Raw genomic sequence first — 22,272 nt, forward strand, 5'->3', positions numbered from 1 at the left:
GTTTTAGATAAGGTTCTTTATTAGGCTGTGAGCTCCTGCTCACAGCATAGTCCACCTAGGGATGAGCCACGCCTCCCAATGGGCTGGCCTTTAACCCCTTACACCTGTCCGTCACGTGACGAGGGGGCTGACCCAAGGAGTGGCCTGATCCCCAGGGACCGCCACAGGACCCCCCCCCCAAGAACCGGAGGTACAAAACGGACAGGAGGGAGCACGAGGCGACCAGCCCGTGTGCGCACCATGACCGGCGCAGGGACCGGTGACTGACGACACTGGCGGGGGTAACGTGGACGGGGGGCGGCCGCGCGGGCGGGGCTGCGCAACCGGCACCGGCCGATCAATGTCCACGTGTGCCGGCTTCAGCCGTGCGACCGAAACAGTCTCGCTGCGATCCCCCATGTCCAGAACGAATGTGGCCGAGCCGTGTTGCAGGACCCAGAAGGGGCCCTCGTACGGCCGCTGGAGAGGTGATCGGTGCGCGTCCCTGCGCAGGAACACAAATTGGCAGTCCTCCAGAGCGGCAGGGACGTGCGGATGGAAGGTCCCATGACGTGACGTGGGCACAGGTGCCAGCCTGCCCACCGTCTGCCGAAGACGTTGCAGGGCGTCCGAAGGCTGCTCCACTCGACCCTGCGCCGGTGGGATGAACTCCCCGGGAACCGTCAAGGGCGCCCCGTACACCAACTCGGCTGAGGAGGAGGCCAAGTCCTCTTTGGGTGCGGTGCGGATCCCCAGCAAAACCCACGGCAGGGCGTCCACCCAGTCTGGGTCCATGAGCTGAGCCTTCAGGGCAGCCTTTAGCTGGCGGTGAAAGCGTTCCACCAACCCGTTCGACTGTGGATGGTACGGCGTAGCGTGGTGTAGGCGGACACCCAAGAGGCGTGCCATGGCCGACCACAGTTCCGAAGTGCACTGCGGCCCCCGGTTGGATGTAATGTCCAGTGGCACCCCAAACCGGGCGATCCAGTGCGCCGCCAAGGCCCGAGCGCAGGTGGCCGTCGAGGTGTCCGCCAGCGGAATGGCCTCCGGCCACCGCGTGAAGCGATCGGCCACGGTGAAGAGGTGGGTCATGCCCCGGGACGGCGGCAGCGGCCCCACGATGTCCACATGAATGTGGTCGGACTGCTGCCGAGGGACACCAAACTCCTGCAGAGGCGCACGCACGTGTCGCTGGATTTTTGCAGTTTGGCACGGGATGCAGGTGCGTGCCCAGTGTGCGACCTGCTTACGCAGCCCATGCCACATGAAGCGGGAGGCTACGAGGGCCACCGTCGCCCGAATGGAGGGGTGAGACAGCCCGTGGAGCACCTCGAATACCCTGCGCCGCCAGACGACAGGGACGATGGACCGCGGCAGGCCAGTGGAAGTGTCGCACAACAGCGTTGTGTCCCCGAGGCCCCCCTTACTCATAATTCGAGTTGCCCGCTCGGCCTCGCTGAGGCCGAACCTCCTGATAAGGATGTCTTTGAGGCCCGCATATTTGTTAGCCGCGGGGGGGTCGTTCAGGTAGGGCTTTATTCGCCTTGCTGTCTCCTGGTCCAGGGCGCCGACGACGTAGAAATACTTCGTTAGGTCCACGGTCACGCCTCGCACAGCAAACTGTGCCTCTGCCTGCTGGAACCAGACCTCAGGCTCTTCGGTCCACAGGGTCGGGAGTTTGAGGGAGACGGCATCGAGGTCGGCAGGACCGGGTTGCGCATTACTGCGAGACATCACGACGCGTGATGAATGTCGGGGTCACCAGTGTAGTGGCCTGGCGGAGGCCAGAGAAAAGTCAAGACGCCAGGCAGTTTTAGATAAGGTTCTTTATTAGGCTGTGAGCTCCTGCTCACAGCGTTGTCCACCTAGGGATGAGCCACGCCTCCCAACGGGCTGGCTTTTAACCCCTTATGCCTGTCCGTCACGTGACGAGGGGGCTGACCCAACGAGTGGCCTGATCCCCAGGGACCGCCACAATATATATATATATATATATATATATATATATATATATATATATACTGACATGAGGACATATGAATTAGGAGTAGCAGTGGGTCAACTGGTCCCACAAGTCTGCTGGCAATTTAATAATATTGTTTGGAACGTTAACCATGTGTTCCTACCTTCCTACAATGACCTTTGATTCTTTTACTTATAAACAATCTATCTATCCCTGCCTTTAAATTGTTTCCTCCACTACCCTTTGAAACAATTATTCAGAAACTTTAGGGAGGAAGAAAGAATCATATCATCTCTGTTTTAAATAGTTGCCTATTTTTAAACTGTGACCTCTGTTTTGATATTCTCTTACTAAAGGATACATCCTCTCTTATCCATCCTATCAAGACTACTCAGGATTTTACTTGTTTTAATCAAGTTCCCTCTCACTCTTCTAAATTCAACCCTGGACTTGTCATATGACAACTTGACTTTTCTAGGTATTAGTCAACCTTCACCGATCTGCTTCTGACACATTTACATACCTCCTTAAAATGTTAAAAGATTGATTCTTGGTGAGTGGAGTTTTGTAAGTTCAGAGCAGTGGATGAGAGTGAGTGTGGGAAGCGGAACAATCAAGGCCATCATTGTCCCATTGACAGTCAGCAATGAATGGATTGAGTGAAGGTAAGAGATCAAAGGTAGGGGTCCAGGCAGATTGGGAATTCTGGAGACGGTAAAAAGGACTCCTGGACAAAAGATGCGCTCACACCAGTGCCCTCAATAATTGCAGCTCAACCTCTCTACATTTATGTTCACTTTCTTCACAATAAAAGATAGCGCAGACCCTTTTAAGCTACCCTTCCCAATCCAGAAATCAATTATGGTGTCCACATTCCAATGTCCTGTGGAAATAATGTAAAGTAGCAAATTATTCTGCTTGAAAGAACAAGCCATTTCCATAGACAACGGAAGGAACTGATGAAAAGGCTGCTCAGAAAATACAGCTTCTCTTGTCAGTTGCAGACTTTAATCATTAACTTGTTTCAACATCTATTCAATATCGGCCAGTAAAGAAAGAAGCATTTCATTTTAGTGTCATTTGTGGAGCCTTTGTGTGCAATATCATGCAGCACCACCAGGAATTGTCCTGCTTTACTTGTGATAATTTTCTGCATGGCTGACTGAAGGTAGTGTCAACGATTCTTGTGGAATGCCTGTTGTCTCCTTCAATCCATTCTCTGTCCTTTTGCCACACATATCCTTTAATACAAGAAGTCGATACATTCACACCGACATATTTAAATCTCCTGCCATTCTGAAATGTCAATGAATTTTTAATGTTCTTGTTGAAAAACAGGTCAAAATAGAGGAATTTTGCGACTTCTAAATCTTGGAATAACACCGTTGCCATTGAACGACATTGTTTTTATTTCTGTAGTCGTGACATGCCACTGCTGTTCAAACTCACTCGCACTCCGCGAATGTTCGTAGCACATTGATGAATCAATCGCTGCGGGCAGTCAACAAATGAGTTGCCACCACTCTTGAGGTTCCATGTTCTCTGTGCTTAGGCCTATTATTTGCACAGGTTTGCAATTGAAGGTCTCATTACAACCTATGTGTACAAGGAAGTTCTGATCAGGTTTTGCAACTGACTTTACACCTCAGTTCAGTTGTGTAGTCTTTTAATTTCTAGGCCTTAAAAAAATAATTAAAGGTTCCCGAGGTTGAACAGAAAAAGGGAAGTTGCGGAAAGGTGTTGCAGCGGTAGAGTTGCTGCCTTACAGCACCAGAGACCCGGGTTTGATCCTGATTATGGGTGCTGTCTGTACAGAGACTGTACATTCCCCCCGTGACCGCATGAGTTTTTCCTGGGTGCTCTGGTTTCCTCCCACACTCCAAAGACGCACGTACAGGTTTGTATGTTAATTGGCTTCAGTTTAAAAAAAAAGTAAATTGTCCTCTGTGTGTAGGATAGGGCCAGTGTACGGGGATCGGTGGTTAGCGTGGGCTGAAGGGCCTGTTTACCCACTGTTTCTCTAAACTAAACTAAAAAAAGAAAACAATGTTACAAGGATACAGATTGGCAAAAATGGAGGGAATGTGAAACAGGACAGTGAAGAGACTGAGTAAATAAAACACAACGGACGCTGAACAAATCTGTCACAAGACAAATTATGGAGTTCCTGGGCATTTGGTTCAGTTTGCTTGACAACAGGGTTACAATGGGGGACAGGGTTCAAGTTCTAACTATCCCCCATCAACATGACAAAATTCAAACCTTATGCCTTGCACTAAGAGATGAAATGCCTATTCATATTTTATATTTTTTAATTCAAATTTCAAGTTGTCTTGTCCAACTGCACATTAAGTTCAATATGAAGAAAGGTTGAGGTTCCAAGTAAATGTCCAGAGACTCATTTTCTCACCTTCTCCCCTTCTGTTATGAATGTGCAAGAAAATTGCTTAATTTTATTTCATGTTTACTTGTGAAAATTCCCTAGAAACCAATACTTTGTTTGCTAATGAAATTCTGTCGATAAACCAAGGAGCCACTTTCAACACGTATTGATTCAACAGAGCAGAGAACTACCTGAAAGGTTAACAGTTGCAATATTGACTGTCTGTGCCTGGATACGCTGCTTGCTTTTTCATCAAGAGAGAGTTGAGGAACACCAGCTATAAATAGTTTACTGCCTCCAAATTATACAGTGAGAATCTGAAGTAATTTGTTGAAAACATTTCCAAATCCTAAGGTAGACTGGAGCATACAATTGTTCCTGTCCCATTGGTCTCGCCATCTCCCAGTTCTGTCTACAAGTAATAGATATCTTAGGCATTTGAGCTGCTTCTTCTGGGATTAGGCCTGTTGTCATGTGAATGGTGAATCTCAAAATGAATCTTGATTTGATGAGAACTTTCTCATCCCATGGGTGAGACGGGGACTTCATTAGGACACCATTCTAGAAAAGGAAGCAAGATGTTATGGAAATACAATACAATTTTGGTTGCATTACTGGACCAGTAACGTAGATTGAATTATAATCTGCAGACCTGTTTGAATATCACCATTGTATCCATGACGTTTAAATTTAATTAAATGTAAGGCGCTAAAACATACATGGTACAGCTTTGTCCTTGTACGATGGGGTATTTGCCTTAAGACCATCAGCATTGCGGTTGGCTTCTTTAAAATATTTAAGGCCAGTTGGATGGTCAGTAGATGCAGTTTTACTGCAAGTGAAAAGTTATCATTTGAGTTCTATGATACTCATGCAGCCTGGTTCATTGCAAACAAAAATGATCAGGTGGGCATCATCCTTTCTTTGGTAAAAAAAAACACCAACATGAAAAGATAACTCTCTTTTCACAACCCATTGAGTATCTCCAGCATTTTCTCTTTTTTATTTAGCTTCGGTAAGCATTAGATCCCCAAATGGCCCAATAGCTCTTCTGGGAACTGTTTCAAGCGATCCCTAATTATCTCTCCCACAAAGTTGGGCAGAAGATATGGTGCTGATCTTCAAGCTTATGATGGGTCTCATTGTAACAACCCCATTATCGCTCTCATTACCTCACTTTAGGCCCTCAACCTATTCTCTCTCTCACTTGCTCACAGAGACATAGAGTCAGCATTTGTGGAAGGACATTCTTGCTATTGCGGGGGTGCGGCATAGGTTCACAAGGTTAATTCCCGGGATGGCGGGACTGTCATATGATGAAAGAATGGAGCGACTGCGCTTGTATTCACTGGAATTTAGAAGGGTGAGAGGGGATCTTATTGAAACATATGTGTCAACCAAATCAAGCCTTTCAACATCGGCTTTATATCTTAGTTTAAAATTTTAATCCCAAATTTTATCTTCTCTTAGTCTTGTCTGCCTCGCCCTTCACTCCAACAGGAACATGTAAACCTTGAATTCTCACGATCACACTTGGAAAAGCATCCCACCTTTTTGGATGTCTCTTTGGCAACAAACAAACTACTCCAACCAACTTTTGCCTGTACTTATCGATAACTATTGTAAAGCTAATGGAGCTGTGGTCACTGACCCTAAAAATGCTGACCTACTACACTTCAGTCACTTGTTCTACCCAATTTCCAGGTTTACAAACCTGCTCTGCTGCTGCAAGTGACTGCCTCGTTTCGGTACATTTGACAATTAAACGCTCTTGACTCTTGACTAAGAAGAGATCAGGTTTTGGGGTCTTCCTTGCAGGGCCCTCTACATATTGCCTGAGGAAACTTTCCTGAACAAACTTGACAAATTCCACCCCTTCTAAAGCCCTTGGCACTATAACCGTCCCAGTCTATATTGTGAAAGTTAAAATCCCCTACCATGACATCCCAAATAATCCCAACTACCCCAAGTAATCTGCCAGCATATTTGTTCCTTTAAATAGGTGAGTATTTTGGTGCCTATAGTATCCAAACAAGGTGATCGTCTCCTTTTCATTTCACAGCTCCACCCATATAGCCTCACTGGATGAAACATCAGTTATATCATCTCGAATAATGTTGTGATGTTCTCCTTAATTAATAAAGCAACTTCCCCTCTTCCATCTCACCGTAGCACCTAAACCCTGGAACATTAAGATGCCAGAGCTGTCCCTTTCTTAGCTAGGTTTCTGTAATGGCTGAAATATTCCTGCTGTATGTACCTGTCTATGCCCCAAGATCATCCATCTTACCTGTCAGGCCTAATCCAACCCTCTACACGTGTTCCTTGCCATGCTCCAGCCTGTTCTCTCCACTGGATTTGCAGCCATTGACCTGCAACTACCAGCCTCTCACCTGCCTCATAACTGCATTGGATCCTATCCTCTTGTCAATCTAGTTTAAACCCACACGAGTAGCACTTGTAAACCTGCCTGTCAGGGTCGTCAGTTCGGGTGCAACCCATCCCTTTTTTGCAGGTCACTGCTGCCTCCACCTCTGATTCATTTAGTTCTTTTATTCCATGACCACTGACTTCCACTAAGCAAGTCTTCAGGAAGTGGGAGAATACCAAAGTTCCTGACTGAAACCTGTGCAGTCACAGGGAGAATGTACAAACTCTACCCAGCCAACATCTAATGTCAGATCAAATGCAAATTACTGGAGTTGTGAGGCAACAATATCAACACACGGATACGACCCGTGTAAATATTATACATTTATAGTTGTTGAGATTTTAGATTGTTAAGGCAGCATCTCGGGAGAGAAGGAATGGGTGACGTTTTGGGTCGAGACCCTTCTTCAGACTGATGTCAGGGGGGCGGGACAAAGGAAGGATATAGGTGGAGACAGGAAGATAGAGGGAGATCTGGGAAGGAGGAGGGGAAGGGAGGGACCGAGGAACTATCTAAAGTTGGAGAAGTCGATGTTCATACCACTGGGCTGCAAACTGCCCATCAATGTATGAACATCGACTTCCCCAACTTTAGATAGTTCCTCTGTCCCTCCCTTCCCCTCCTCCTTCCCAGATCTCCCTCTATCTTCCTGTCTCCACCTATATGCTTCCTTTGTCCCGCCCCCCTGACATCAATCTGATGAAGGGTCTCGACCCGAAACGTCACCCATTCCTTCTCTCCCGAGATGCTGCCTGACCTGCTGAGTTACTCCAGCATTTTGTGAATAAATACCTTCGATTTGTACCAGCATCTGCAGTTATTTTCTTATATATATTTTAGATTGTTAAAATAGAGAAGAAATAATACATAAGGTTCTGTAGCGTCACATCAGTACTTTTCTTTCGAAAAAAGAAAATGTGAAGGCATGCATATCAATAAAAAATTAAGTGAGGGTGGCAGAGTGGTAGAGCTGATGCCTTACAGTGCCAGAGATGCGGGTATCCATCCTGACTGCGGGTGCTGTCTGTATAGAGTTTGTACGTTCTTCCATGGGTTTTATCTGGGTGCTCCAGTTTCCTTCCACACTCCAAAGATGTACAAATTTGTAGATTAATTGACTTTAGTAAAGATTATAAAAATAAAATTGTCCTGTGCAGGATCGTGTGCGGGGTAATCGCTGGTCGGTGCGGACTCAGTGGGCTGAAGGGCCTGTTTCCACACTGTATCTCTAAACTAAACTAAATTACATCCCAAATGGCCTCGTGCAGCTGATGCCTCGTGAATGCCATTACATTTTAGTGGCTGATTCTTTCCATGGACATTTCACCAATAGAGTAACCAGCAAGACAAAGATCATGTGAAATCTTTTGCTGCAGTGACTATTCCATGTTGGAATTATTCACTGACTGGCATATATCTGCTAGCCTTGGATAAAGTGCTAAACTGCACAGCTTTCTGGAGTAGCTGAGGGTGAAACTCTTGTAAGTAGCAACTTAAACACAGGAGAATGAAATCTTCTGAAAATTCCATCATGAGGATTAAATGAAGTGGAGCAGATATTCGTAATCAAAGAGTACAAACACCAAAGTGGGCTAGTTGGTCAAAGTGGCCTTTCTGACTGTTGTACATTCTATGTACAAGACTCTAATATTTCAGTTTAGATTTACTCTAAAGGTTAGAAAGCTGTCTACAGCGTCAATAAATTCCTAAATGACCAGAAATTACACTTAGCTTGAGAGAATTCTAATGAGTTTTGTAATTAATTGCTGGGATTTATGACTGCAAGAACAAAACGAAGGCAGAGGATTGGCAAGATTAAATGGCTACAATGATTATTTTCTAATTAATGAAACACTAATGTGCTTTATGCCGAAAAGGGGAAAGAAAACTTCCTGCAACTGATTTGAAAGTCATGAGGCTGCTGTAAAATTCTGATAATCTGCAATCTGACTATTTTGAAATTTGATTCAGCAGGTGATGTTTGTCATGCTGCCTGACCACTCACTGGGACCGCAGTTCCTGTACTTACCATTCTCTCGTTGCAGCCCCTGTATTGCGCTCCCTTTAAGCAGTTAATTATGTTGGTTGTGCTTCCTTGAAACTGCTCTGTTTCCCACACCATTTAAATTTGTGTGGGCCTTGAATGCCTTTTAACCTTCTGGGATTTACTGGAAATTTTATTATTCTACTGTGTAGCAGCTAAAGAAAGTGATGACCTTTAAAAGCAACTGTTGGAATATTAATAGAACAACAGCCAATGTTCCAGAAAATCTGCTGGTCTGGCAGCATTAAAGTCCTGAAAGTGTAAGAGTAATGGAGTTTCACTGAATATTGTAACTGACTCATTGACGATCTGTGGTGGACAATACGTTAATCTTACTGTGATGTTAATGATAGTGGGGGGGGTGGGGGTAGAGGGGGGGTGGGGGGAGAGGGGAGAGGGGGTTGGGGGGTGGGGGGAGGGTAGGAACTAACTCTTCTGAAAGAATCAGAAGAGAAATGGAAGGGACACAATGGGTTGATGCAGTGACCAAATGAGCTGTAATATTCAAGTTTGGCAAATCGCAGATTCAATCTCTTAGTCTGCATTGATTTAATTGATTCTAACAGCATCACAGTCAACATCCGTATCCCAAGGATAGATAGGATTCCTGTTCCTAATTTCCATTCAATGGCCTCTGTCAGAAATGGCCTTTCAAATGAAAAAAGGTTGAAGCCGTGTTGTTGGCTTTGGGTTGGAGAATGGATAAAGGGGCATTAGGGGCATGGATAAAGTGAATGCTCACAATCCTTTATCTAGATTAGAAGATTAGACCCATTTTTCCTGTACATGAATTGCAAGGGATCTAGATTGTCCAGAAGACTGACATAGATGTGGGCTATTTCCAATCTTTCAAAGCACTTCATTGTGATTAATGTAGGAAAATAACTGCAGATGCTGGTACAAATGGAAAGGTATCACAAAATGCTGGGGTAACTCAGCGGGTCAGGCAGCATCTCTGGAGAGAAAGAATGGGTGACGATTCGGGTCCAGAAGAAGGGTCTCGACCCGAAACATCACCCATTCCTTCTCTTCAGAGATGCTGCCTGACCCGCTGAGTTACTCCAGCATTTTGTGATACCTTCATTCTGATTTATATTAGAGGTGCTCGGTGGTAGTCATTAGACAGGTCACAACGTGGGTTGTTTTTAAATGTGCTATACAAATAAATTGACTTGACTTGACTTGACTTTATTTTTCATGGAGACTGGAATGATGGAGGTTTCCTGGAAGCAGATGAGGGCAGGAGACTGTTGAAGTGAGAAGTTGAAGATATCGGTGAAGACTGTAACCAGTTGATTGCCGCACAATTTCGGAACCCATCCAGGGACTCCATCTGGGCCGGCCGTTTTCCGAGAGTTTGCCGTCACGAAAGCAGCTCAAACCTTTGCCGCCAAGATGTATGTGTCAGAGGATGTGCCAATCAGAAGCTTTGCTTGTTTGTTCAAAATGGGGGATAAAATGCATTGAGTGTATCCAGTAGAGATGTGTCACTGCCAGAGATCACCCCAAGCTTTGGCTTGTAGTCTGTGACGGTATCCAGGCCGTGTCACAGTCGACTGGCATTCCTTTGATTAAATGGAGCATCTAGTTCATTTTGGAAGTCTCTCGGTGTCCCTGACAGCCTTGTGTGGATCATATTTAGCCTTTTGTATAATGAGGAACATCTTTCATGAATGTCTTGGATCAGGACTTTAGCAGAGATTGAGTCTCCCTGTTCAAGATGTCTTCATCCGAATGCAATCTTTTCTTCATGAGACTGGTGACGAATGATCCATACAATTAGGCTGGGTGCAGCGGTCTTGAACAAGGTTCAGTCACCCAACCTAATGATGGAAATAATGAAAGCCTTTAAAATAATGGAAGGCTTTGTCAGAGAGTCTGCCGAAACAACGTTTCTACTTTGTGACGAAGAGCAGGAGGAGTTGTCAAATAATCCAACAGGAAATTCAGAAAACCTGAAGAACAGTGCGAATGCAGAACGAGCTCCCACTGAGTGCTATTGATATTGAAAGTATGAGCATTTAATGGGAGACTGGACAAGCAGTTGAGGGAGAAGGGAAGAGAAGGCTACATCGATTGTTTTAGGGGCAGGAAGCCTCCTGATAATCACCTAGCATCCTCCCGCAGCTGATGAAGCAGTACTTTTTAGTTTTAGTTCAGAGGTACAGCACAGAAACAGTGGCCCACCGAGTCTGCACCGAACATTTAGAAGGCTCGAAGGGCTAAATGGCCTCCTCCTGCACCTATTGTCTATTGTCTATTGTCTATTGACCAGCGATCCCCACACACCAACACTATCCTACACATACCAGGGACAATTTACAATTATACTAAGCCAATTAACCTACAAACCTGTACATCTTTGAAGTGTGGGAGGAAACTGGAGATCCCAGAGAAAACCCAGGCAGGTCCCGGGGAGAATATACAAACTCCGTAGAGCCAAGCACCAGTCAGGATTGAACCTCGGTCTCTGGCGTTGCAAGGCAGCAACTCTACTGCAGGGCCACCGTGTCACCCAGCTGTTGAACATTTAGAAAGCGCGCCAAGTAGGAAGGGTATAGAATGTACTCTGGGTGAGGAACTACCAAGTCACTATGATGGCTTGGTATCACCCCAAACGACCGAGATGTGCTGCATTAGTGTGTGGTTCGCTGTTCCTGGAATGAAGGAGGATGTTGCTGCCAGATACTACTGTAGGTAGTGAGTAAATTGGTGACAATAAAGGCTGTAGGACCAGAAAACATCAAATATCTGAACTCCAGAAGGGGCTCTGTGTCCTGCCAAGATGCTCCAGTACAGTGACAACACTGGCGTCAATCCAGCAATGTGGAAAATTGCCCAGTCGTGTCCCAAAATATCAGGATAAATTCATTTCTGTTTAATTGCCGCCCAATCAGTTACTTGCAAAGCGATGGAAGGTATTGTCAATAGTGCAGTCAGTTGTCAATTCCTCACCAGTAATCTACGGTGTCCTGTTTGGATTTTGCTGGGACACTTGGCTTGAGATCTCATTACAATCATGGACTAAAATAGCAGAACTACAGGTGTAAAGTGAAAGTGACTGCCTTTGACATCAAGACAGCGTTCAACTAAATGTGGTATCAAGAAACCCTGATAAAAAATAAGTCAGTAAGCATCATTTTAATCTTCTCAGAGATCAGGATAGTTTTTTTACGGATCATTGAACCCACATTACTTAAAGTAATCAAACACCCAAGAGAATGAGATTTCAAAAGTTTAAAAAAACCATATTGTTGGCAACTTTTCTGCAGGATAAAACGCTTTGGTTAGATCATCACATTCTCACATTATTTTCCGAATCAGACAATTTTCTTTCCCCCAGGATGTTGGTTTTGAATATTGTTGTTGATTCCATATAAAATCATGGACCGAAAAGTCCATTGCTTTCCAGAGCTTAATTCTTTGAATATGAAGGGAAGCTGATAGATGTGGAAGTGAATCATGCTCATGACAACAAAGGATGTTATTCCTTCAAAAGAACTGGTACAGAGAGAATGGAAACTTTATTATACGCTTGATTGCTTTAGAACAGAAGATGATTGTCTAGGAAGGTAACTTTCTTGACCTGTCTAACAATGTTACAATTTTATTCATATCCGCACAATGAAGGATCCTTCAGAGGTTCTTCTTTAATTTGTTCAAAGACGAGGCAGAGGATACAAGACTTAAATGTTATTACCTTGAATTACAGGAGATCAGTGTGCTTGTTATGAGACAGGTTTTTGAGGTCATCATTATCAGGACTTTTCAAATTCAACACAAAGGGCTCCTTGTAATGAAGTTATTTGAAAATAATAGTTTAAGGAAGCCTGAGGATTTAGATGCCCTCATCTAATCAGTGAAGGTCATCTGATTGGTCTTCAATTGATTTAGGATGAAGGTAGATGATAAGTAGAATGGTTAATAATGGTTTATTAGGTTCTTACTGCTTCATTTATATTGGTCATTCCTGAAAGACTGCATTTGTCATCGCTCTCTCTTCGTCAAGACAGGCAATTATTGAAGTTGAGCCGAACCCCCTGGCCAACAATGCTGAAAGAATCAAATTGTTCTTACCCCTTTTCGAACTCAGTCAGCTATTTCCCCCTCCTATGTTGCTCAGCTGTTGGCCCCACTGGACTATAATTCTCATTCATGTCAATGTCTTTTTGCTGTTCAGGCCAGAACACAAAAGCTGGTCATATATATCTTTGGAAACTAACTGGGAAACTCAAAGAGATAAAACTTTTCACGCAGGAGACACTGGCTTGTAGTTTGGAGCAGGAATCGTGGCGCACTGCAAGAATGAAAGCTGAGGCTTTACTTGCACATGGTCGTTCTGCTTGACATAAGCAGGCGCTATCCTCTTAGGGCACCCTCTCGGCAGAAAATCAGTATGTGATTAACTGCACGTGTGGAGATCATGTATCAAACATAGTCTTACATCTGGAAACATTGAAATATGAGTTGATCTAGATGTGGTGTGTTATAAGTCATGGACAAAATGAATGCTCACAGCCTTTTTCCCAGGATGGAGTATTCTCAAATTAGTGGGGATAGGAGAGATTTAAGAGGGACCTCAGAGCCAACTTTTACGTTCAGAGAGTAGTTCATATCTGGAATTAACTGTCACAGGAAGCTATAGATGAAGATACTTTTACAAATTTCAAAAACCACTTGGCAAATATATGGATAGGAAAGGTTTCGAGGGATATGGGCCAAATGCAGGAATATAGTTAGCATGTGCAAGCTCTATTTTCATGTTGTATAAATCAGTTTAATTTAGTTTAATTGAGAGAGACAGTGCAGATACAAGCCCGTGCGGCCGACCAAGTCCTGCACATTAACACTACCCCACACACACACTAGGGACAATTTTACATTCATACCTGGACAATTAACCTACAAACCTGCATGTCTTTGGAGTGTGGGAGAAAACCAAAGATCTTGGAGAAAACCCACGTGGTCACGGGGAGAACGCAAAAACTCTGTCCAGACAAGCACTTGTAGTCAGGATCGAACCTGGGTCTCTGGCGCTGTAAGCGCTGTAAGGCAGCAACTCTACCACTGCACCACCTATGACATGGTTCAGATATTCTGGCATTTTTGCACAACTTACAGATATCTTAGATTAAAAGGAATGAATTTCCAACCTTACAAACAATGATCATCTCCAACCATTAGACTTTTCCATGGTTCAAGGCAGCAACTCTGCCCAGTGTTGCAACATTAGGGCGTATTCTGTGGCCTCAGCTGGACAGTAGAGAGTGAGTCTCTGGCCTCAAACATCCAGGTCTAGTCGATTAAAAGTTTAAAAAACACAGATTAGCTATTTTAAAAATTTCAAAAGCATAACTGCAGAAACTACAAATCTGAAATAATAACAGATGATATTGAAAATACGCAACAGGTCAGACAGCATGTGTGGAGAGAGATATAGAGTTGACATTTTCAGGGTGATCATCTACTGAATATTCTGTATAATTACAACCAAAAACACAATTACCACAAAATGCATGTATGAAGAGCATGACCAATTGTTGGAGCACACAAAGGGTACAGATCTTATCGTACAATAGGATACAAAAAGTAAAAGGAAGGTCATTACCCATCAGAAGATTGCGAACTCTGCGCACTAGTGATTGGCCTTGAGTTTGCATTTCTCCGATATTGTATGGTCATGCTGACTGTCTGCTTATAATATGCAACCGATCCCTCTGCTGAGGACAGTAGTGCCCTACCCCTTGACTCAGGTCATGCAGTAGATCAGATGCCTTGACATCTGAAATCCATCTCATCTCTGACTTAAGTGTTTCAATGTGTGGGTGCAGAAAAAGACAGTGATTTATGATAAGTGGGGAATGGTAGCTGATAAGAGAAGTGATGAGCAAAATTGGCTGTGGGGACGGAGACACTATTATGGCAATCAGTGACTTCAACAGTTCCATATAGAAACCAGCGATATGGCAGGGTACAGAACCACAGATTGCCCCGTAATCTCTAGACGGTGAAACGTTCAGTTGATATTTGTGGCAGACTGTGCTTTTGAAGATCAGCTCATTTACTTATAAACAGAGATTCAGCAAATAATCTATCCTCAGTCTGAAAGCTACATATCCACTGTTAAAGATAAAATGAAGCATGCCAGCCACCAAACTAGCTGACATCCATTTTGTCAAGATTCTCTCCTGGATTATGTAAAGGCTCAAAACTGATTTTATTTTCAATCTGATGTTTTCAAGCAGTCTTAACAAATTCTACAAATGCACCGTATCCAAATAGGATGCATAACTGCTTGACTTCACATGGTCACACACGTGACCAGTCATATTTGACCTCTGACCCTAAACAAATATTGTCAGCATACCATAAAAATTTCATTTAATAAACTTCAACATATATAAGTCATATATTCAGTAAAAGCAATATACCTGTAATGCTTTCAGAATTAGAAGAGATGTATTTCACAATTTTTCCCCTTTTTGGTCGCACGCGTGACCAAGAATGGCCCTAGTTCTAATCCAATCGTGGCCTCTTGAGAAATATAAATGAAAGAGAGGCATAGGTGGGGGTTGATCATCAGAGTTTCTTTCCCAGGGTTGAATTGTCAAATATTGGAGGGCATAGATTATGGCGAGGAGGGGGAAGTTTACAAGAGACTTACAAGGCATGTTTTTTTTATGTAGAAGGTGAGGTGCCTGAATGCTGCTGCCAGGGGAGGTGGTGGAAGCAGATTGTAATGTTTTAGAGGCATTTAAACAAGCACATGAACTGGAAGGGAATGCAGGCATATAGACTACGTACAGGCAAATGGGAATAGTTTAAATTGGCATCATGGCCAGCACAGTCACGGTGGGTTGAAGAGCCTGTTTCTGTGCTGTACTATTCTATGTTCTACATTCCACACTACTTTCAAGCTTTCTCCCCAAACACCTTAACCCCCTTACAGTTCAAATATCTGTTCATCTCTTCTTGGTTGTCGTCAATTACTTTGTCTCCACACCCCTCTGGTGTACAGAAATCCAAAGATATCCCATATCCCTCTGACATTCTTGTCTCAAAATGATTACCCTTATTGTTGACAGCCCCGGCCTGGAGAAATGTCCTCCCCATAGTTGCGTGTCCAGGTTTGGTAGGAGGGTGATAATGAGGACGTTGATGACATTACTGTCTATTGTAGGTGGCATGAGTTAACCTGTTTTCAGGAGCTGAGCAAGAAATGTTGGCAAAACGCCGCAGTACAGAATGTTAATTGTGCTGCTGCGATGGGCATAGCAACTGTGCGGGCGGGGGGGGGGGGGGGGGGGGACTTTAATCATTACTTTACTTGGGAAATAATTCATATTCAATGAATGAAATTGGAAAGAAGAAACAAAGGAAAGATCTGTTATGGTATCAGGAGAGCAACACATTTGAATAACAATAGATGAAAAAAAATGCTTTTGCAATAATCTAATATCAATTTTAGTTGATAGATGAAATTAATAAATAGAACTGATATAAATCCTGTCACACTGTAAGGAACGACTCTTCATTTTTAAAAAATCGTGAAATAAAGGAAAATGGGTACTGTTTCATTGATTAAATCAATTTATTCCACTCTGAAGTCACGGAAAAGAGAAGTGTTCTTCATTACACAGCTCATGTGGGAACGGGAATGTAATTTTTATTCACTGTGTTTCCAGTTCACCTTTGGCCTGTTCAGAGGTTTAACGAGCATGGCCAGACATAACACTGATGCATCATATTATTGCCTTCGTTGAATGAGAGGACATGAGAGGGTTTGCCTACGTCTTGAAAAACATTGCACTGCACAAGCAAAATGCTGTTGTTGTATAGTTTCATTAAGAGACATCACTGGATGATTTATGAGCTGGATGGTCACTGTGTTGTGTAGAAATAGAGCAGCCAAGATGTCAGCTGATGATTGGCAGTATTTCCTGCCTTGCCTCAAGACTGATTTGCTCCTGTCCCAGTGGGATTTGCAGACTCTGCCACAGGTGACACAGGGCGTGTTTGGGAGGGTGCATGCAGGAATAGGTTATGAAGTGGTGTCCCCTTTCCATCGTTTTCATGGAGCTCCTGCATGCTCCTCAATGCTCTTTTCTTCTCCGTTTTGTGCAGATGTGGACCAAGGATTGGCAGTAGTTGGTGTGGATGTTAAAGTTTTTCAAGGAGGTTTTGAGAACATTCTTAAGCTGTCTTGCCATGACAGAGCTCAGAATAGAGTGTTTGCTTTGGGAATTTGATGTCAGGCCTGTGAACACTGTGACTTCCCAGTCGGAGCACACCGAGTGTAATTAGGGCCTCGGTGCTGGGTATTGTCCTGGGAGAGGATGCTGAAGTTGGATCACTTTGTTTTAATGGTTTGTTGGACGTATTGGTTTATGTGCTGGATCATGAATGGCCTCTGGGAGGAGGATAATGGGGATTGTTTTTTTGTCTTCTTGCCAGTCTTCTTTCTGTGCTATAAACAATCTGCTGAAGGAACTTGGCAAATTGAGCAGCAATCTGTGGATGGAAAGGAATGGTCAATGTTTCGGGTTGAAACCCTGCATCAGGTTTTCTCAACCCGCTGACTTACTCCAGAAGATTGTTTGCTGCTCCAGATTCCAGCATCTGCAGTCTCTCGTGTCTTCTTTCTTTCTCTGCTGCTCTGGTGTTTAAAGAAACTTGCAGAACTAAACCCTATTAGCGACAGTCAACAAAGAGGGCTCAAAATTATTTCATACATAAAATAATGATGCGGCAGGGGAGGGGAGGGGAGGGGAGGGGGTGGGAAAGTGGTGATCATACTGTTGCTATTATTGACTGGGGCCTGAGCACTCAACGGCCTCTTGCAGGCAAGGGCCAGGTGTTGCATGCACACATGGGAGGAAGATGTTTCAAATGTATTTGGTTGAGGGTCACAAGGGTATGTGTAGGAGATTGATGGTGGCAGGGGATATGATGGTGTGAAAGACCGAATGGCAGGTATGAGGATCCCAGGGGAGCGCTGGGGGGGTTAGGTTGGGGATCAGACCTAGGGTCAAAGGTAGAGGACACAGCTGAAGGCATGAACTGCCGTTGAAAGGTTAATGAAGGAGCCTATCACCAGCAAGATCTATGCCTCGAACTAGTCAATGATCCAGGAAGGGACTTTGATTAATGATGAAGAAGCCTCAGTCCTGAGCTTGAGACCTGCACCAGGCATGAGCTTTGCATTTAGACTTGTACTTGTCGCAAGTGAAATCAGTTGAGCAGTGTAAATCGAATGGCCTCATTTCCCACGTCCAATAAGTTTGAAATTTACACAGTGCAACCATATAGAATATCTGGAACCAGAGGGAGGAGGAACGGGACCTTCAAGAGGAGAAGGTGGCTCATTGCCAGCCAGCCTACCTGTTGGATCCATGTCCTGGGATGCCCACCCCAACACCACTGTGGCAGATCCTTCACTAGAAGGACTGCAGAGGTTTAAAAAGGTACACAATCCCAATGAAATAGCGCAGGCATGTTTTCACCAAGAAACACTTCTAATAAGAGAAGCTGCTCTGGTGGCAATCCATTGCAATTGAGGAGACACGAGAGACTGCAGATGCTAGAATATGGAGCAAACAAATGAGCTGCAAAAGAAATGAGGAATGGGCGGTGAATGCTGGTGTAGCCGGCCATGCTCACTTCCTGAAAAGTGAACAAATAAAAGCGGGCCATCCCCCGCAAGCTGTTTATGCACCTGCTGGGCCTCAGCGGAAAGAAGGACCACGTGTGAGCAATTGAAAAGACCATGCCTAACTGTTCAATCAACCCCGGTCCTCTCACACCCACCCTTCTTTCAAGTATCCTTGTCCCCCCTCACCAGTTTTGTTTCACTTCTCTCACCCACTCATTATGTCCATCATCCACTCACATCTCCCACTGTTCCCATCTGCCCACCCTACCAACCTTATTTGGTTCACTGCTTCACCTTTCTATCCTCTCAGGTTCTATCATCTACAGTCCTTTATCACCTCCCAGCCTCTGGCGCTATTCCCACTCTACCCTCCCCCACCTGACTCCATCTGCCAATCCTCCTCCCCGGATCCAGCCATTGCCTGCCAGGTCCTCCTCCACCCTTCCCCTTCACCTCTTCATACTGACTATCCCCCGTCTACTCTTTCTGTTGAGATGGGGTTCTGACCTGAAATGTTGATTGTCCATTTCTTTACACAGATGCTGCCCGTACTGTTGGGTTCCTCTAGCAGATTGTTTGATGCCTAATGTAGTGTTTTCCTGAAAGGAGATGAATGTTTCTAGCTTCTCCGCCAGCCTTTCATTAGAACACAAAAAGGCAACCTAAATGATGAGCCGTTGGTGGAGGGTTAATATACCTTGATTGTCATAGTCCTAGAGTTATAAGGTTCTGAAACAAACCCTTTAGCCCACCATCCATGCTGACCATCAACTATCTGCACTAATTCTTATGCCAATCCATTTTTTATTCACGATCATAGATGCATAATTAGGCCGTTTGGCTCATCAAGTTTACTCTGCCATTCAATCATGGCTGATCTCTCCCTCTCAACCCCATTCTCCTGCCTCTCCCAATAACCCCTGACACTCATACTAATCAAGAATCTATCTATCTCTGCCTTAAAAATATCCATTGACACGGACTCCACAGCCTTCTGTGGTAATGAATTCCACTAGTGTAAGCATCCTCTCCACATTGACTCTAAGCCCTTTCACTATTCAGTATCAATGAGCTCCCCCCTCATCCTTATAAACTCCAGCGAGTAGAGGCCCAGTGCCGTCAAACGCTCATCTTATGTTAACCCACTCATTCCTGGGAACATTCTCATAAACCTCCTTTAGACCATCTCCAATGCTAGCACATCTCTCCTCAGATATGGGATCCAGAATTGCTCATAATACTCCAAATGTAGTCTGACCGGCACTCTATAAAAGCCTCAGCATTACATCCCTGTTTTTGTATTCTAGTCCTCTCAAAATAAATGTTAGCATTCTCCCCACCTTCTCATCAACTGCCTCCAGATTCTACAAGTAACCCACACAATAGGGACGATTTACAGTGGACAACTAACCTGCCAACCAGCGTGCCGTTGGGATGTGGGAGGAAACTGGAGCAACTGGGGAAACCAACATGGTTATAGGAAGATGGTGCAAACTTCACACGGACAGCTCCCGAGATCAGGATTGAACACAGGTCTCTCAAGCTGTGAGAAAGTGGTTGGTTCTTCCCGCTGTGCCATCCATCCTCTGGGTCATTTAAAATTCTGCCAAATGTGATTTTTAAAGATCCATGAGCTAAACGTATAATCTCTAGATGAGTAGGTGTGTAACTTACATCAATACCCACTCGCAAGGCCCCATCCAGAGTTAAAATGAGTGTATGGGTGAAGGTTGTCAATGCCTGTCTAGACCGGCCTGTCTAGGGTCCATCCAGGCTCATGTAGCTGCTGCTGCTGCCAGCTAGAAGTGAAGGTGATTAATTCAAATTGAGCATAAATATCCTCAGACTGCCTTAAATTGCGTTTTGGATAAATGTACAAAGGAGAAGTTTGAGACTCCGTGTGTAGTGCAGCCAGTTTTCAGATCCTCGCTCTTTTCCTCAGGGGTTTGAGTCTAAAATGTTGCCACCAATTACAGATGGGCTAGCACATGCATGCTTGAGAGCTAAGTGCAAGTTCTGTGTGCTGCCTTTGAACTGCAATATATAGGAACCAGAGTCCTGGAGAGACTGAGACTGTGGCAATTTAAACATTTTGAGCCAATTTCAGTCAACGCAGGAAGATAATTTGAGGCAATTTTTGGGTGTGTTGTGCTTCTTGATCTGCTCCTGTCACTAAACTGCAGAGTAATGGTGATCTGAGGAGAGTAAAAGAGATTTGTTTGTCATATCTGGCTTCCTTCAGAGTTATAATGTAAAACGATATCCAGGATAGGGTCCAAGGAGAATTCTGCCTGAAATGAAATAGTGGCTGCAGGGATCAGCTACAGAACAGTTAGAATATCCTGCCCCCACTGGCCTTCATCTGCTGGTCACAGTCCCTTCATTACCTGAAGCAGAGCCTTCTGTGAATCAAACCAAAGACCTGTGCTGAGTGAGCTGGCTTCAAGCCAGTCCATCAATCTTATCCTCTCTCTCTCACCAACTCTCTCTGTGCACCTTCCTGCCTCTTTATAATTTGTTGTTTTTCACTCAAGAGCTGAATGTAACTTCTGTTTCTAATTATCGAAATGGCGGCTGCACAAACAATCTGTGGCTGGACTCGACTGCCTGGAAATCCATCTGCTCGGTAATAAGTGAGCTAATTCAGAGCGCACAGTTCTCCCACGACGCCTCATGTCAGTGTGTCAGGATCATCATTTGGATCACAATCCCAATGTAATAGCACGGGCATGTTTTCACCAAGAAACATTTCTAACAAGAGAAGCTGCTCTGGTGCCAATACATTGCAATTGAGGAGTCACAAGAGACTGCAGATGCTGGAATATGCAGCAAACAAATGAGCTGCAGGAGCACTGATCAGGACTGGGTCTCGGCCGGAAACATTGACCGTCCCTTTGCCTCCACAGATACGGCCTGACCTGCGGAGTTCGTCCAGCAGTTTGCCTTTTGCTTGTAATTGAGGAGATTCTTGAATAGTACAGGTATCAGAGGTCATAGGGAGAAGGTAGGAGAATGGGATGGGGTGGGAGAGATATATCAGCCATGATTGAATGGCGGAGTAGACTTGATGGGCCGAATGGCCTAATTCTATTCCTTATGACTTTATGAGATCCTGGAATGCATGCAGCATTCAATAGGACGGTGCCTGACCTTCTACATTTACTCCACTTGCACTCATTCTTTCTAAATTAAACTCAAAAATAAAATAATTTCTGCCATAAAGATTCATTGATGGTTGAATCCACCCATTCACCATTCCCTGGGTGAACTTAATCAGCCACTGTCGCCCTATTGTAGTGACGTAACAAAGAATCAAAGGGGAATTGATGGGTATGAGAGAAAAAATTAAGTGCAATGTGGGGAGGGGCAGTGGGACATGTGGAATTGAGCAGTTGGGAACCGGCATTCAACATGGGCTGAATAGTCTCCCTCTTATTGGAATAAGTGAGTATATCAGATCATGAAAAATGAATAAATAAAATGATACAACCCTGCCTGTACACAACTAAAGCCTGGAGACATTGTACTTCAAGGTGCAGTCTTGCCATATCCCTCTATACTTTTCTGAGCAAATCCTCTTGCAATATGGTCCAATGTAGAGTTTCTTTGTTGCGTTCCTACTGCTGAACGCACATGTTGACTTGTGGTGATTTGAGTGCATGGACACGCAGGTCTTTCAAAAGTCCAACACTGTTTAAACCAAATATCTTTCCATTTAGCTAGAGGGGGTGCTACACCAATGCAGGAGAGGTTTGGACTCAACGGGTCCATTCGTTATATATAAAATTTGCCATGTCCCTTATCTATTCACTTAACATGC

The sequence above is a fragment of the Rhinoraja longicauda genome, chromosome 13, assembly GCF_053455715.1.
Source record: "Rhinoraja longicauda isolate Sanriku21f chromosome 13, sRhiLon1.1, whole genome shotgun sequence".
Lineage (NCBI taxonomy): Eukaryota > Metazoa > Chordata > Chondrichthyes > Rajiformes > Arhynchobatidae > Rhinoraja > Rhinoraja longicauda.